The 16,960-nt window shown below is 44.7% G+C and overlaps 1 protein-coding gene across 2 annotated transcripts in view; it reads left to right on the plus strand.

Moving 5' to 3' along the window:
- Window positions 1-15,366: 15,366 nt before the first annotated feature.
- BMS1 (BMS1 ribosome biogenesis factor) overlaps window positions 15,367-16,960 on the plus strand; it is a 58,797-nt gene continuing 57,203 nt past the window's right edge. Inside the window, exon 1 of one of the 2 annotated variants that reach the window (XM_037041343.1) lies at window positions 15,367-15,488. The gene's annotated coding sequence lies outside the window, so the exon portion shown is untranslated. The remainder of the gene's footprint in view (window positions 15,489-16,960) is intronic. The other variant, XM_037041344.1, reaches the window with a different exon arrangement.

Below are 16,960 nucleotides of genomic sequence, written 5' to 3' on the forward strand. Positions count from 1 at the left end.
AAGGATAAAAAATCTGCTTGAAAAACTAGTGATGGAAACTTACCTAACTAGGTAAAAGGAAAAGTCATGCAAGTTCGGGAAGCACAGAGGGACCCAATCAAGATGAACCCAAAAAGGACTACTCTAAGATATCACAATTAAAATGTGAAAAGTTAATGATAAAAAGATAATCTTGGACTTCCGCCAAGATGGAGGCATAGGTGGAAACACTGTGCCTTCTCCCACAACCAAGTTTGAATACAACAAAGGTTTCGAGAAACAAAGACACAACCAAAGGACAGAAAATTGAATTATACGGAAGTCCGACTACATCTAACCGTTCAACGGGACGGTAAGAGGGGCGGAGCCAGCAGCAAGCAGGGTCGGGCAGGACAGGGCCCCGGACCCAGGCCCGCAGGCAGATGGAACCAGTTGGGGTGCGGGGCAGACCGCAGGCGCATATTCGCGCACAGTGAGACAGACCACGCAGGCCCCAGGGGGCGAGGGCTGACGGCGGTGGCACACTCGCATGCAGTGGGACGAAACGCGTGGGCCCGGTGACGGCAGCAACTGCGGCACCGGTGAGGGCCGTGGCGGCAGGCGGCGAACAGGATGCCATAGTCCCTCTTTGACCCTGCCCCCACCTGCAACGTCACAACCCAGCGACTGAGTTGCCCTGTTCTAGTGAATATTTTAGGGCTCTGATCCTGCTATGGAACAGGCACGAACAACCCAAAAGATGGCACAAGAAGAACTCAAAGTCCCAGAGCCAATAACTCTAAGTGACCGAGAAATTGCCAGCCTCTCAGAAGCACAATTCAGGACACTATTTATCAGGATGCTCACAGAACTGGTTGATTATAGTCACAAATTAGAGGAACAAAGTTACAAATTAGAGGAACGTGTGAGGGCTGGACTGATTGAAATGAAGGGAGATGCACAGGAAACCAATAGTGATGGAAAGGAAACGGGGACACAAATCAATGGAATGGACCAGAAGGAAGAACAAAACATCCCACCAGAAAGGCATGAAGAAATGAGAATTCAAAAAAAATGAGGAGAGGCTTAGGAACCTCCAGGACATCTTTAAACGTTCCAACATCCGAATTATAGGGGTACCAGAAGGGGGAAAGAAACAGCCACGAGTGGAAAACGTATTTGAACAAATAAGAAAGGAGAACTTCCCCAGTCTGGAAAAGGAAATAGACTTCCAGGAAATCCAGGAAGCTCAGAGAGTCCCAAAGAAGTTGGACCCAAGGAGGAACACACCAAGGCACATCATAATTACATTAGCCAAGACCAAAATGAAGGACAGAATCCTAGAAGCAGCAAGGGATAAGGGGACAGTCACCTACAAAAGAGTACCCATCAGACTGTCAGCGGATTTCTCAAAAGAGACCTTACAGGCAAGAAGGGGCTGGAAAGAAGTATACCAAGTCATGAAATCCAAAGACCTACAGCCAAGATTGCTTTATCCAGCAAAACTTTCATTTACAATGGAAGGACAGATAAAGTGCTTCTCAGATAAGGTCAAGTTCAAGGAGTACATCATCACCAAGCCCTTATTATATGAAATGCTAAAGGGACTTATATAAGAAAAAGAAGATGAAAAAGGTGAACAGTGAAAGGACAGCAAACACACAGTTATTAACAACCACAGGTAAAACAAAAGCAAACCAAGAAGACAGCTAGATCAGGAGTGGAACCATAGAAATGAAGAACACATGGAGGGTTAGAAACAGGGGGGTGGGAGGGGGAGAAGAAGGGAGAAGGCACAGAAAATAGCATAGATGGTAGGCAGAAAATAGATAGGGGGGAGGGCGAGAATAGTAGGGGAAATATAGAATCCAAAGAACTTGAGACACGTGGTTATAAACTAAGGGGGGGGGGAGAATGGTGGGGGAAGGAGGGTGTGGGTGGAGGGGATTGAAGGGGGGGGAATAGAACAACTGTAATGGTATAATCAATAAAATATATTTAAAAAAAAAAGATAATCTTAAAGGTAGTACGGGAGAAACAGATAGCAATATACAAGGGAGCTCCAATAAGGCTAGCAGCTCTTTCTCAACAGAAACACTACAAGCCATGAGGGAATGGCAAGAAATATTCTAAGCAACAAAAAGCAAAGACCTGCAGCTAAGACTACTCAACCAAGAAAGGCTGTATTTTAAAATGGAAGATGAAATGAGCAATTTCCCAGAAAAAAAGAAGGCTGAAACAATACACCTCCATCAAACCAGCATGCAAGACATGCTAAAGGGACTGCTTTAAGAGATGAGGGAAGCCCTGGCTGGCATAGCTCAGTGGATTGAGCGCGGGCCTGCGAAGCAGACGATCGCGGTTTGATTCCCAGCCAGGGCACATGCCTGGGTTGCAGGCCAGTTCCTTGCAGGCTAACTACCAGCAGGGGACGCACAAAAGGCAACCATACATTGGTGTTTCTCTCCCTCTCTCCTTCCCCTCTAAAGATATATAAATAAATAAAATCTTTAAAAAAAACCTCTAAAAAAAAGAGATGAGGGGAAAAGAGTGAAAAGAGTGAGAGAGAGAGGAACTCAGCTATAAAGAGAAAAATGGCAATGAATAATTTCCTATCAATAATAACCTTAAGTGTAAATGAACTAAATTCTCCAATCAAAAGGAATATAGGGTAGCTGAATAAATAAGAAAACCTGACTCACACATATGCTTTCTACAAGAGACCTACCTCTTGTAGGTCTACCAGAACAAAAGACCTACACAGACTGAAAGTGAAGGGTTGTAAGAAAATATACCAAGCAAATGAACAAGAAGCCAGGGTAGCAATACTTATACAAGACGCAATAGACTTGAAAGGAAAGCTCATAAAAAGAGATAGAGAAAGTCACTTCATAATACCTAATGGAGGAATCCATTTAGAAGACATAAACAGAAACTAAAATACTCAACAAAATATCCAGTAATACATTAAAAAGAACATACACAATGATCAAGAGGGATTCATCTCAGGGATGCAAGGATGGTACAATATTCACAAATCAATACGCATATTACATCACATAAACAAAAGGAAAGAAGAAAAGTACATGATTGTATCAAAAATGTGGAAAAGTATTTGATAAAGTACAGCATCTATTTATGATAAAAACATTCAGCAAAGTGGGAACAGAGGGAGCATACCTCAACATAATAAAGGCCATATATGAGAAACCTACGGCCAACATCATACTCAGTGGGCAAATACTAAAAGTTTTCCCACTAAGATCAGAAAAAAGACAAGGGGTTGTCTTTGCTCTCACTGTTTGCTCTCACTATTATCTTTGCTCCTCCTCTTTGCTCTCACTATTTCTATTCAGTATAGTATTGGAAGTTCTATCAATAGTGATGAGACAAGAAAAAGAAATAAAAGGCATCCAAATTGGAAAGTAGGAAGCAAAACTGGCATTGTTTGCAGAAGACATGATGGTGTACAGAGAAAACCCTATAGACTCCTTGAAAAACTGCTCAACCTAATTAAGTGTCTTTGGCAAAACAGTGGGATACAAAGTCAATATTCAGGAATCAAAGGCATTTTGTACACAATGAAATATCAGAAACAGAAATCAGAAAAAAATCCCATTTGATATAGCAATAAGAAAAATAAAGTTCCTGGGAATAAATCTAAAAAATGAGGTAAAAGATGTGTATTCAGAAAACCACACAACGCTGAAGAAAGAAATTAAGGAAGACACATATAAAGACACATATATGGATGCATATACTGTGTTCACAGATTGGAGGAATTAACTGTTAGGGTGGGCAGGGATAGGAGGAAGCTCCGGCTGGACTTTGCCAAGACGGACATCCTCACAGTAACCTGAGTCCGAGGAAGAGACCACCAATGTTGTATTGCTGCTTTGTTCAGCTCCCATGGGGAGCCAACGAAAATAAAACCCCACGACATTCCCTGCTTGGGTGCGACTTTCATGGCCCCACTCTGCAGACCAGGGAACCTCGCCCAGGTGCACAATAAAGCTCAATTATTGCCTACTTTATGGCTGATTGGCATTTCTTTCTTGGTGGAGCCTAAGAAAATCTCTCATTTGGTGCCGAAACCTGGGAGGAGTTGTTGTCTGCTGAAGATGGCTCCTCTCCCAGCTCCCCGAGGAAGCCTCCTGGCTGCCCCACCAGTCTGGACTAAGAACCAGGGTAAGTGCTGCTGCCCTTAAGTTTCTGGTCCCCGAACACTGATTCCAGGCCCCTGTCTTCTGGAGAGACTGCCCTCCACCAAATCGCAGTGCTGTGTCGGGGTGACCCTTTGGGGAGAGGCTGCTCTCCCTCTGCTGAGAGGCTCTAGGCACCAGAGAGACCTCTCTGGGCCTAGATCTTCTTCATTTTTACCCTACCGGACCAGCAGATTGGGTTGAAGGACGCCGATTCCCATCTGCTGCTCCTCATGGGACCAGGAATGGGGGAGCAGGAGTCTAAGCCAAATCCTAAATGACCTATAGGGTGCCATCTGAAAAATTTGAAAGTAATTGATCTTGGCCTCAAGTGAAAACGACTGATTTTTCTATCCACTACGGCCTGGCCATTATATCAGCTCAATAATCATGAAACCTGGCCTCCTAAAGGCACTTTTGATTTTGTTACCCTTACTGACCTAAATAATTTTTGCAGACGGACTGGCAAATGGTCTGAGGTCCCCTACATTCAGAGCTTTTGGGCCTTACGCTCCTGCCCAGCTCCCTCGAAAGTTCTCCTTGCCCGAGGGAACCCTGACCCCGTCTAGCCTCCTAAGCCTGCTGCCCCAAAGCCTTCCTCCTCCTTTTCTGATCCCCCTGAAGACCCTGCTACCCCTCCTCCTCCTCCTCCTTATCAACTCCTGCCAATGGGCTACTCCAGCCCCAGCCCTCCCCTCTCAACTGGATTCTCTCCCTCCCTCTGAAGACCTTTCTTCCCTGGTCAGCTCACATACTCGCTCCCACCTGAATCTAGAGCCCCTAGACTCCTGCATTTGCCCCCTCTGGGAAGTGGCAGGAGCAGAAGGTGTAGTTCGGGTCCAAGTTCCTTTTTCACTAGCTGACCTCTCTTCAATTGAAAAATGCCTAGGCTCATTCTCCACTAACCCTACCAATTTTATCAAGGAATTCCAGTACCTAGCCTAGGCTTATGACCTCACATGGCATGACCTGCACATCATTTTAACTTCCACTATGACCCTGGATGAGCACAACTGCCTCCGGACTGCAACTAAGGCTCATGCTAACCAAACCCACGCCACCAATCCTCTCATGCCAGTAGGGGCTGAAGCTGTGCCAGAGGTGGAGCCAGGCTGGAACTACCAGTTAGAGCAGGCGGGTCGGAGATGTTGCGACCAAATGGTGGAGTGCCTGATAGCAGGTATGCACCAATCTGCCCAGAAAGCAGTCAATTATGATAAGCTCAGAGAGGTCATCCAAGGCCCAGGAGAAAATCCGGCACTGTTTCTCAACAGACTAACCGAGTCAATGGTGCTCCATACCCGCCCCAACCCGGCTTCTAACGCTGGGGCTGCTGTCCTAGCTACTCACTGTATCTGCCAGTCGGCCCCAAACATTAGAAGAAAACTAAAAAAGGCCGAGGATGGCCCAGAAACCCCCATCCAAGATCTGGTAAATATGACATTTAAGGTTTTCAATAACCAGGAAGCAGAGGCTGAGGCTGCCCGCCAGGCTCGCCTACAGCAAAAAGTAGCCCTGCAAACCCAGGCCATACTAGCGGCCCCGTGGTCGGCGACAAACACCGGCGTAGGGGTGAAGCCTAAGTCAGGGTCAAAGAACACCCCACAGGGGGGGATGTTTCAAGTGTGGCAAAAAAGGGCACTGGGCCTGCCAGTGTCCTCAACCTCGGCCACCAACGAAGCCTTGCCCCGAGTGCCAACAGCTTGGCCACTAGAGGGATTCCTGTCCTCTTAGAGGTTCATCTCTGGGGCCTCCACTCTGGGGACCAGCTGATCAAGGTGCCGACTCTTCCCTGGTCTCGCCAGCCTAGACGATTTAAGCGGCTCAGACTCGAAGACCCCTATCACCCTCCGCGAGCCCAGGGTAACACTGCAGGTAGCAGGTAAGTCCATCTCTTTCCTAGTAGACACGGGGGCTACCTACTCTGCTTTACCATCTTTTTCAGGACCTCTTACTCCTTCCCAGATCTCGGTCATGGGGGTTGATGGGACCGTGTCTTGCCCCTGGCGAACCCCCCTGGCTTAGCTGCAGTCTGGACGGCTTTCCCTTTCCCCATTCATTCCTTGTCATACCCTCCTGCCCTATAAGACGGGATGTTCTCCAATTACTAGGCGCCACTCTTCAGATCACACAAAACCCAACCCCTTCCCCCTCCCTATCCTCCCATTGTTGGAAAACCCAACTCCTCCTCCAGCTCCGCCCATTTCCCCCCTGAGTCTCCCCAATCCCTCCCATCCTTTCCATCTATTTGCATGTGAGAGACAGAGAATTGCAGTTAGAGTCGTACTTAGCTCAACCGGTAGGCCCAACATACCGCCCAGTTGCCTACTTATCAAAACAGCTTGACCCTACCCTACATGGATGGCAGCCGTGCCTCCGGGCGATAGGGAGGGGGGCTGACCTTGGGAAGGAAGCCCTCAAACTCAATCTATGCCAACTTGTTACCGTATTTTCCTCTCATCGCCTTACAGACCTGCTATCCCACGGAGCTCTCTTTTGAGTCCTTCCCGTCTACAGAAGTTCCACCTCCTGTTGGTCAAGGGGAAGCTGCAAATCCCTTATCATCCCCAGTCTTCCAGTAAAGTAGAATGTGCTAACGGTATCCTGAAAACCCACCTAACCAAACTTACCAATAGGACTTAGCCCTTTTGAACTACTGTACAGCCGCCCTTTCCTCTTTAACCATAATGTGCCAGTATATACTCCTCCTCTGGCCTCCTATCTGCCCTATCTCTCTCTCCTCCAGCATCTTCTCTGTGAACATGCAGAGTTCTTCCTCCTGTGGGCGGTGTGGGGGGGGGTTGTCCAGAGACACGCCCAGTCACTCTCCTACAGCTTGGAGACCAGGTATTACTCAAAGAGCTCCGACCTGGACCGCTTCAGCCCAACTGGATGGAGCCTCACACTGTTATTCTGACCATCCCCACAGCAGCAAAACTGGTAGGTCAGCCAGTGTGCGTCCACCTCTCCCGCATTAAGCCGGCCCCTGCCTCAGGAAAGTGGTCAGCGCAGCCCATAGGAGATACCTGAGACTGCTTTACTAAAACACCAAGTTCTCCCAATGAAGTCTCTACAAATCCTTCTTCTCCTCCTCCTTGCTTACCCATCCCTGCAAAAAAAACCCCTCCTAACCTACAAACCAAATATATCTAGAGATTCTTCATATGTGAAATATATTGCAGAAACGGGCAGGTAAATTCTCACTGTCACTCTTGCAGACTGCCCTCCCACTGGTTGCTCTACATCCATCTGTCTCTCTGATCCCAAAAGTAGCTTCAGAGGGCTAGACAGCTGGACTGCCTGATATGGATTGCATATTCTGATTCCTCTATGACCAGACAAAAAGCAAGTGCAAACTCTGGCCAGACACATATGGAGGCTGCCCCTACTACTATTGCAAATACCATAAACGGAGTACTCTCCAGCCATGGCGCCTTACCATTTATGATCCATGGGACTCCATATGGGAACAAGGAGTGAAGGGAAAACTATACCAAAGCCTCTCATATTCATATCCCCAGAGTCCCATTGAAATATACTGAACTCTTGTTCCAGAACCATGGAATACAACCCTATCAACTAGTACCATATTAATACATGAACAATCCTTGCAAACACAGATCCAAAGAAGAAAACAGAGTGCCCCCTTTTCTTGGCTAAGCCTCATACACCAAGGAATTCAACTCTTCAATATCACTGACATAGGAAACATCACCGACTGTTTCCTATGTGCTTTTCTTGACCACTCCCCTGTTGCGGCAGTTCCCCTCAAGGTCACAAACTCCCCGACACCTTTTTCCCTAAAGGATGTACCTCTCTTTCAAAACATAATGAACAGTCCCAAAGTATGTTACACTGCAGGCACTTCCTTGTGTGACCAGACCGTGCAGATATCGGGAACCACTACCAGCCCCACAGGTACATTTTTCTAGTGCAATGGAACGCTGCTGTGGACCATTAACTCCTCCTCAGCCTTCCCCTGCTTCCTGACTGTGCTGACCCCACAGCTTACGCCAAGACTCCAACACTCTTGAAATAACCCTGTGGTGGCGCTCCCTATTTTTTACCACCTTGGCCCTGGTCCTAGGGCCAATCATAATAATCTGCATACTATTAATGCTTGGCTCCTGTTTCCTGAGAGTCCTCCAGGAAAGAATTCTCGAAGCTTCCAGGGTTACTTTTCACCGGATGTTGCTTCAGACACAAACCTCCTCGCCCCTCCCCAGCAAACTAGAAACAGCTGACTTCTAGGCCCTCCCCTCTACGCCCCTCCTGACAGCAGGAAGCAGCCAGATGGAACACCATGCCCCTTATCCTATCAAAAAGGTCAGAATGTTAGGGTGGGGGGATAGGAGGAAGCTCTGGCTGGACTTTGCCAAGACAGACATCCTCACAGTAACCTGAGTCTGAGGAAGAGACCACCAATGCTGTATTGCTGCTTTGTTCAGAGGGCACCAATCCCCAGCTCCCATGGGGAGCCAATGAAAATAAAATCCTACGACATTCCCTGCTTGGGTGTGACTTCCCTGGCCTCACTCTGCAGACCCGGGGGGACCTCGCCCAGGCACACAAACCCCAATAAAGCTCTTTATTGCCTATTTATGGCTGATTGGCATTTCTTTCTTGGCAGAGCCTAAGAAAACCTTTCATTAACATCATCAAAATGTCCACACTGTAGGAGACCATTCTGTGTGGTCCAGAATGGTCCAGCCCCCAGTGGCAAACCTTTACTGCAAAATAACTTCCTAAACTCCATGCTAAACCTTCCAAGGACCAGTGTAACTGGTTCAACCACTTTTGCCCTTTTCATTTGCAAATATCTTTCTTCTGTGATGTGATCAGCAGCATTGTCTCCTTTGTGGTCTGTAAAACGTAACCCCCTGAAGCAACTCGTACATAGTAAATGAGGACCATTGGATAATGTTCAAAGAAACCCAATAAAAGCTGGTCACAGCAAGGGCCAAGGTTTTTTGCTCCCCTTGAGAGAAAAGCCATGCTGTCCCGTTTCCTCCACCAGACTCGGTAGTCCATGTGAATGTCTCATTTCATCCATAATGACACGGACACTGTGGGCTGATGTCTGCATCACCATGCAACTAAAAGTAATTTGTAGATTCAACACAATCCCTATTAAAACACCAATGACATAATTCATAGACCAAACATTTCAAAAGTTATATGAAACCATAAACCACCCTGAACAGCTTCAGAATTTTGAGAAAGAAGAAAAAAATAGGGGGGATCACTATACCTGACATTGAACTATAATATGATAATCAAAATAGCCTGGTACTGGCATAAGAACAGACACATGGAATAATGGAACAGAATAGAGAACACAGAAATAAACCCATGTCACTGTGGTCAATTAATATTTGACAAAGTGGGCAGGAACATAAAATGGAATAAATGTAGTGTCTTCAATGAATGGTGTTGGCAATCTGGACAGCTACATGCAAAAAATGAAACTCAACCACCAACTTATACCATACATAAAAATAACTCAAGATGGATAACAGCTTTAAATATAAGTCTTGACAGCATAAAAACCCTAGAGGAGAACATAGACAGGAAAATTTCATATATTCCATGCAGCAATATTTTCACCAATACTTTCCCTAGGGCAAGAGACCTAAAAGAAAGAATAAAGAAATGGAACTGGATCAAATGAAAATGCCTCTTCATGGCTAGAGAAAACATCAACCAAATGAAAAGGGGACCAATTGTATGACAAACATATACCAATGATATCTCAGACAAGGGTTGATCCAAAAATATATGAAGAACTCACATGACTCCACATCCAGAAGACAAACAATCCAATTAAATATTGGACAAAGGACCTTAACAGACACTTCTTCAAGGAGAACATATAGAGGGCCCAGTGACACATGAAAAAGTGCTCAATATCAGAAGCCATCAGAGAGATGCAAACTAAAACCACAATGAGACACCATTTCACACTGGTCAGAATGGCCATCATAACCAAATCCACAAACAACAAGTGCTGGTGAGGTGGTGGAGAAAAGGGAACCCAGTGCACTGTTGGTGGGAATGCAGACTGGTGCAGCCACTGTGGAAAGCAGCAAGGAATTTCATTAAAAAACTGAAGATGGAACGCCCTTTTGATCCAGTGATCCCATGGCTGGGATTATACCCTAAGAATCCTGAAACACCAATTTAAAAGAATGTAGGCACCCCAATGCTCATATCAGAATTATTTACAATAGCCAAGTACTGGAAACAGCCTAAGTACCCATCAGTAAATTGAGTGGATCAAAAAACTGTGGTACATTTACACAATGAAATACTATGCAGCAGAAAGAAAGAAGGAACTCTTATCCTTTATGATTGCGTGGATGGAACTGGAGAGTATTATGCTAAGTGAAATAAGGTAGGCCATGAAAGGCAAACACCATATGATTCCACTGGTGGATGCAACAAAATAGTCTCAGTCCCAAGGAGCCTGCGTTCCTAGCAAACATCCTGTAAGTTGATTGCCATCTGTTTAGTTTCGAAATTTTCCTTTCAGTTGAGTCAGACCCCACCCTGTTCCCGTGTGCGGGCTCTGTAAGCCAATAGCTAACCGCCACATCTGCTTCTGTGCAACGTTTGCTTGCTTGCCTCTATATAAGGACTTAGCTGTAAGCGCTGGGCGCGACTCCCATTTGCAGCCCCTGCGGGCACCCTGTCTCCGGATACTTTGAGAGTTTGCTCCTGCGCAGGTTAAACTTGGCTAATAAAGTAACATCTTTGAAACCATGAAAGTCCCCAACATTTGTTCTCGCGGTTGGTGGATGCAACATCCATCTATGAGTGGAACCTAATGAACAAAACAAACAAAGGAGCTAAATAGGACCAGAGATACGAAATTAAGGTACAAACCATAGTGACTAGAGGGAAGGGGAGGGCAGGATAATGGGGGAAGAAAAAAGGGGGCAAGTAAGGAACATGTGTAAAGGATCCCTGAGCAGGGACCACAGGGTGGTGATTGACTGTGGGACTGAGGTTTTAGGGAAAGGGTAGTGTAGGGAGAGGATGTGGAAAAATTTTGGAGCACTGTGATTGAACAACAACAACAAAAAATAAAATAAATTTCCCAATGGTGCCTTATTTTTTATCAGGATTGCTCTGGCTACTGCATTATGGAGTGAATGTACAAGAGAAAGGGTAGAAGTAGGAAGACCAATCAAGATGTTCTGCAGTAATTCATGTGTGATAAGATGGTGCTCAGCACAGAATGGTTAAATTGGAGATTGTACTTAGTGGTTGGATTATGGCTATATTTTAAAGGTAAACTCACCAGGAATTTCCTAACAGGTTGGATATAAAGAATAGAAAATGAAAGGAGATAAAGATATGCCTGAGGTGTCTTGTTGGCTTAATCAGCTTTAGGGATGGGATGGTCATATATTAAGATGAAAACAGGGCAGTTTGTTTTAAACAATGGATCATGAGATTCTTCATGGTCATGCTACATTTGAGATGTTTAGTAGGCATCCAAATGGATATATCAGACAGGCAGCTGGAGTTCAAGAGAGATGTCTGAGTCTTTGACGTAAATTTTGGAGTTGTTGGCAAATGATGGAATATTGGTCAAGGTACAAGTTAGGATGGGTGGGGTAGGACAAAATGGCAGCTGAACTACAACCCAAAATGGTGGATGAACTACAATCCAGAAAAGACGGCTGATGTCAAACCAGAAAGCCGAAAGGGCGGGCTTTATCTGCATAGCAACTTGAGCACAAGGAGAACCACCAATGATATATTGCCGCTTTGTTCAAAGGGGACCAATCCCCAGCTCCTATGAAGAGAGCAAACCAAAATAAAACCCCACCACATTCCCTGCTTGGGTTCGACTTTCCTGGCCCTGCTCTGCAGGCTATGGAACCTTGGCTGGGCGTGCAAACCCCAATAAAACTCCATACTGCCTAACTTTGTGGCTGATTTGCATTTCTTCCTCGGCAGAGCCTAAGAAAACCTTTCAGTACAGTCAGGAAATAGGAACCATATAGTAATGTGAACAGGAAAAGTTTATATTAACAATTATTAATTACAACAGTGAATTGGAGAAACAAGGCATGGGCTACAAAAAAAAGAACTTCAAAGAATATAATAGTAGATCTAAGGAGTGGCCACTACACCAGGGCATAGAAAGGGCCTGGGAAGAGTCTCCTCTTCCCTCTACCCAGCAGGGTTCTACACTCTATTGGAGGAGTATGGCCATGGCCTACTGGTGCTGGGAGTCCCTGTGGCACTGTACTTATTGGAACTTATTGAAAGTCTCTCTCTAGGTATTGGGAAAGAGGAGGTGTTTCAGAAGAGTCACTCCATGACAAACCTCCCAGGACATAGTGGAGAGAATAAGTGAGGGTGTTGCTGGCCAGCAAGTATTGGAAGAGTGAGTCCTGGAGAAGTCACCCACCTGCAAAAAGCAGAGCAGAACCAGAAAGAAAATCTGCTTGTTCCTGCAAAGTCTCTCCATCTTCCTCTACTGACCAAACTTAACATCATGCCATAGTGAAAGGAAAAATATTTTAAGGGCCCAACTCCATTTTTGCCTAGTGGGCAACGAAGAATGAATTTGTAGCAGAGATATAAAAACTGATAACTGATACAGATGGCATATAAAAAATACAAGACAGAATAACATCACCCAGGGCAGGGGATAAATATAAACAGAGAAGAAAAAAAATAAAGTCTTACTTAAATAGGTCCGGTAGGAGTGGAAGTACCAGTAAAGGCCACTGAGAGGGAAAAAAGTCAGGCTAGTAGGTGGTGCTATGAGAGCAAAGTGAACCTAAATCAGTATAATAGAGGAACCAGAAAACATATTGAGAATTCTTCTGAAATTTTGTTCCAAAGTAATGTAGAGAAAAGGTGTAGCATCTGCTATAGGAAATGGAGTCAAGAGGAGTTTATTTGTTTTGAAGATGAAAGTAATAACTGCCTGCTGTACAATGATGAGAATAGTAAAAACTGATGATGTTGGGAAAAGAAGAGACTAGCTGGAGTGATGCCCTGGAGATAATAGGATCCAGCACTCAAGTGTAGGATTGGTTTAGGTTGACACAGTAAGTTCATCTACAGTAATAAGCAGGGAGCGGAGGAGGGCATTAGTAAATATGGTGGCAGAAATTGGCAGTGGTGAGAGTTTCTACATCCATTTCCATAGTGAAGTAGGATGGAAGGGGGAGGTAGTGAGGAAGACTAAGAGAGAAGAGAGGTAAGAAATACTCATTTGGAAGAATGGCTTAGACCAAGCAAAAGTTAGAATTATTAAAGTGAGGGCATTCAGCATGATTCTGGGTTTTCCCCTAGCCATGTTTAGTTGCACTGCTGTAGCATAGAGATGGAGAACTAGGTTTCCCCAGGATTCTCATTTTACTAAGCAGATGTGATGAGGTGATAAGGAGATGAAGGAATTAAGAATATGCAGGAGACTCCTGATAATGATTGACCATAGAGTATAAGCCAGCTTACTAGGGAGGGAGGGGAAGTCATCAAGGGAGGAAGGTAGTAAAATGTAGGTTGGAGGCACAGGTAAGGGTACAGGAGTTTTGGTTTCAGGGAGTAACCTGGAAAGTTAGGAGGTGGTAGTCAGAGTGGGATGTTTCAGGGTTTGCAGACCTTAGACCTAATAAGTTCTAGGGTATGATTACAAGGGCAGTGAGATACGTGGAGCCAAGCAGATGTTAGAAGGATTATCTGTATGCTGAAATCTCCAAGAAGTAAGATGGATAGCATTCAAGTTATAAAATTACAAGCACTTCACAGATGAGGAAAGTGTGCACCCTGGAAGGTAGCCGCTCTAGTATAACAGACTGTATAGTGACACTGAGTGGGATACCTGGGAGATACAGAGGGAGAAAAAAGGCTTACTTTAAGGGCATGAAGTATGGGGGTGGGGTCTCAATTACTAGAGTGCACTAGAGTTTTGTGGGGCAGAAGAACTGTGCTTTGTGGGGCAGTGGTAGAATACTGAAAACCTCCAAAACAAGAGATCTGTAGGCACAAGGGCATCCAGCTCACCAGAGAAAGGGGTTAGATAACTTCCAAGGCAGTCCTTCCTGTGGGAATAGACAAATTTGTGCTGGAAGAAACCTGCAAGAGGCTGAATTCTTTCATGGAAAGTCCCTTTCCCAGGAACAGAGAAAGGAGGAAGCATTTCATTTTGGGTCAGCTTATCCCTGACCTCAGAGTCTGTTTGTCCTGGCAAAAGAGGGAATTATAGCATGAATGGAGCCCAAGAAACATCCATCTCTGTCCTCTTTAAGGCGGACCAAGGAGACAAGCCACAGAGACCCAACCAAGTGACATTCTACTAGGACAGTTTGGGGACGGGTACGGTGACTCTCAGGTGAACAGAACAAAATGTTACTCCAGGCTTTGTCCTGCACCAAGGAACAGGTGCCAGGCTGCACTGTCATCATGGCCTCCCTGGTCACTCTGGCCTCTGTAGCACAGTATGCTGGGAATCTCTAATCAGAAGTATAGTACCATATTTTGCCATGTAAAATGCACTCCTGCGTATAATGCACACCCTCATTTTTGGTCCAAACTTTCAGGAAGTTATCTTAAATTTTTAAATTTTTAATTCAATTATTTATTTATTTACATTGTTAAAGATTTTATTTATTTTTAGAGAGTGGAGAAGGGAGGGAGAAAGAAAGGGAGACAAACATTAATGTGTGTTTGCCTATCACAAGCTCCCTGCTGAGGAGCTGGCCTGCCCAGGCATGTGGCCTAATTGAGAATTGAACCTGTGACCCTTTGCTTCACAGGCTGGCACTCAATCTACTGAGCTACACCAGCCAGGGCTAATTATTTATATTTGGATACTTATTTTTATATTATAAAGAAATTTTAGGATATTGAACATATATAACATCTGAACATATTTTGGTACAAGAAATCCAATGTAACAAAAAACATAAACACAAGAACAGACACTAGGTATTTACCCATATATAACGCATATCCTTATTTCCCCAAAAAATTTTGGGGAAAAATTCTGACTATTATACATAGCAGAATACGGTAATTGCTGCGGGAGGGGGGGGGGGAGGGCGGTCTTAGTGCTCATGTTTCCGTAGGCAGTCATGGCGGCTCGGTTGGACGCATTGCCCAAACGTCACTCGCGCCCAACCATTAGCCAATCACAAGTCTTCCTTGTGGTTCTCCCTGGAAAGTCCTCCCTTCAACGGGTCTCTTTCTTCTGCCCTCCCCTTGTTTCCTGTCCGCTGTTACAGTACTTGCTTAGGGCGTTTTTTCCTTTTCCGGCTGTCCTCCACGTGGGCTTGAGGGAGAGTAGCAGCTGTGAAGTAGGTAACTGGCCGTAGCTTGGGGAAGGAGGCGGTAATGGGGTCTCTGGGGTTGGGGTGCTGGGAGGGTCGTGTGCGGAGCGCCTAAGGTCGTCCTTCAGGCTCTCCTGCAGTCTCCTCTCGACGAGTGACTCAGACGCAGCTGCGGGATAAGTGCTCTGAAGTCGTTGGAGTGGCTAATAAATTTGTATTGAGACCCTAAACTGGGAGAAATGGGAGGGAAAGTTGTGAGGCCGTTTCATGGCGTAATAATACTAGCCGGTGATATAGACTTGAGCCACATCTCTTTAATTCCAAAATGCGTTTTCTCTCCCCTCACCTCCGCTCCCCAAAAGAAGAAAGTCATCAAGTACGTACAAGTTTGAAACCAAAATGTAGAGAAGAAAAGTAATGGCATAGAGTCACATAACTATTTTATTTAATTTTAAAGTGCTCCTGGAATCCAGCTCTCGAAATACTAACTCCCGAGTAGTATTTCTTAACATTATGTGGTGTATGTCGACTTGCTAAATATTTCCACTGGTGTGTGTGGAAATCCGACTGACCTACAGTGTAACTTTCTGATGTGGGCCTTACTGCATGGATGGCTCTGAGGACATTAGTTTGAATTCCTTAAGCTGGTCATATCATAGCTCTAGTCATCTGGCAGAGAGCTTAGCACATCATAGGCAAGCACATATATTTTTTGAACTGAAGTTAATTCAGTACCTCCATTTGATGACATGACCCCCCGCTCCCCTTTTTGTTAATCATATTCGCATACTGTATGCAGCCCGATTTCCTTAAAAAATTAAGTCTAGTGGTTCCCAATTTATAGGGCGTGAATTATTAGGAAGTTCAGAAATCATGAGGGTCTCTAGGCGTCATCCACAACGAACCATATTTCACAGAGGTAGTACTGTTTTTTAAATGTATATGGGTGATATACATTTCAAACAAATGCAGATATGGGTGATACACATTTCAAACTGAAATCACTGCAGAATCAAACTGAAAGTAATACTGTTGTCATGTTGGAGGGTTGTTAAAATCCTTTATTTTTAAAATAAAATATCTTAAAAAATAGTGTACATTTGGAGCCACTTCATTAGTCCAATTGATATTTACGTCTGAGCTGTCCAGTATGTTAACTACTGGTCACATATGGCTATTTAAATTTAGAATTGAATTAATTAAAATAAAATTTTAATTTCTCAGTTTCACTTGGTACAGCATGTGGCTAGTGGCCGCTGTGTTGAAAAGTATAGCTATAGATGTTTCCATCATTGTAGAAATGGAACAATGTTGATGTATAAACTTAAGATGGATAGGTAGTAATCTAGGTAACCTAATTTATAGCATAGCAGAGCAGTGAATTTGGGCATAATATTAAGCAGTGCCTACTCATGTTGGGTGAACAAGTACATAACTTTTTAAAGGAAAAAAAATTACCGTTTTTCCCTGGATGTTGTCTGGATTATAAAATACTTCCCCCAC

Source organism: Sturnira hondurensis, unplaced genomic scaffold, assembly GCF_014824575.4.
Source record: "Sturnira hondurensis isolate 20B ecotype Veracruz unplaced genomic scaffold, ASM1482457v3 Scaffold0002930, whole genome shotgun sequence".
NCBI lineage: Eukaryota > Metazoa > Chordata > Mammalia > Chiroptera > Phyllostomidae > Sturnira > Sturnira hondurensis.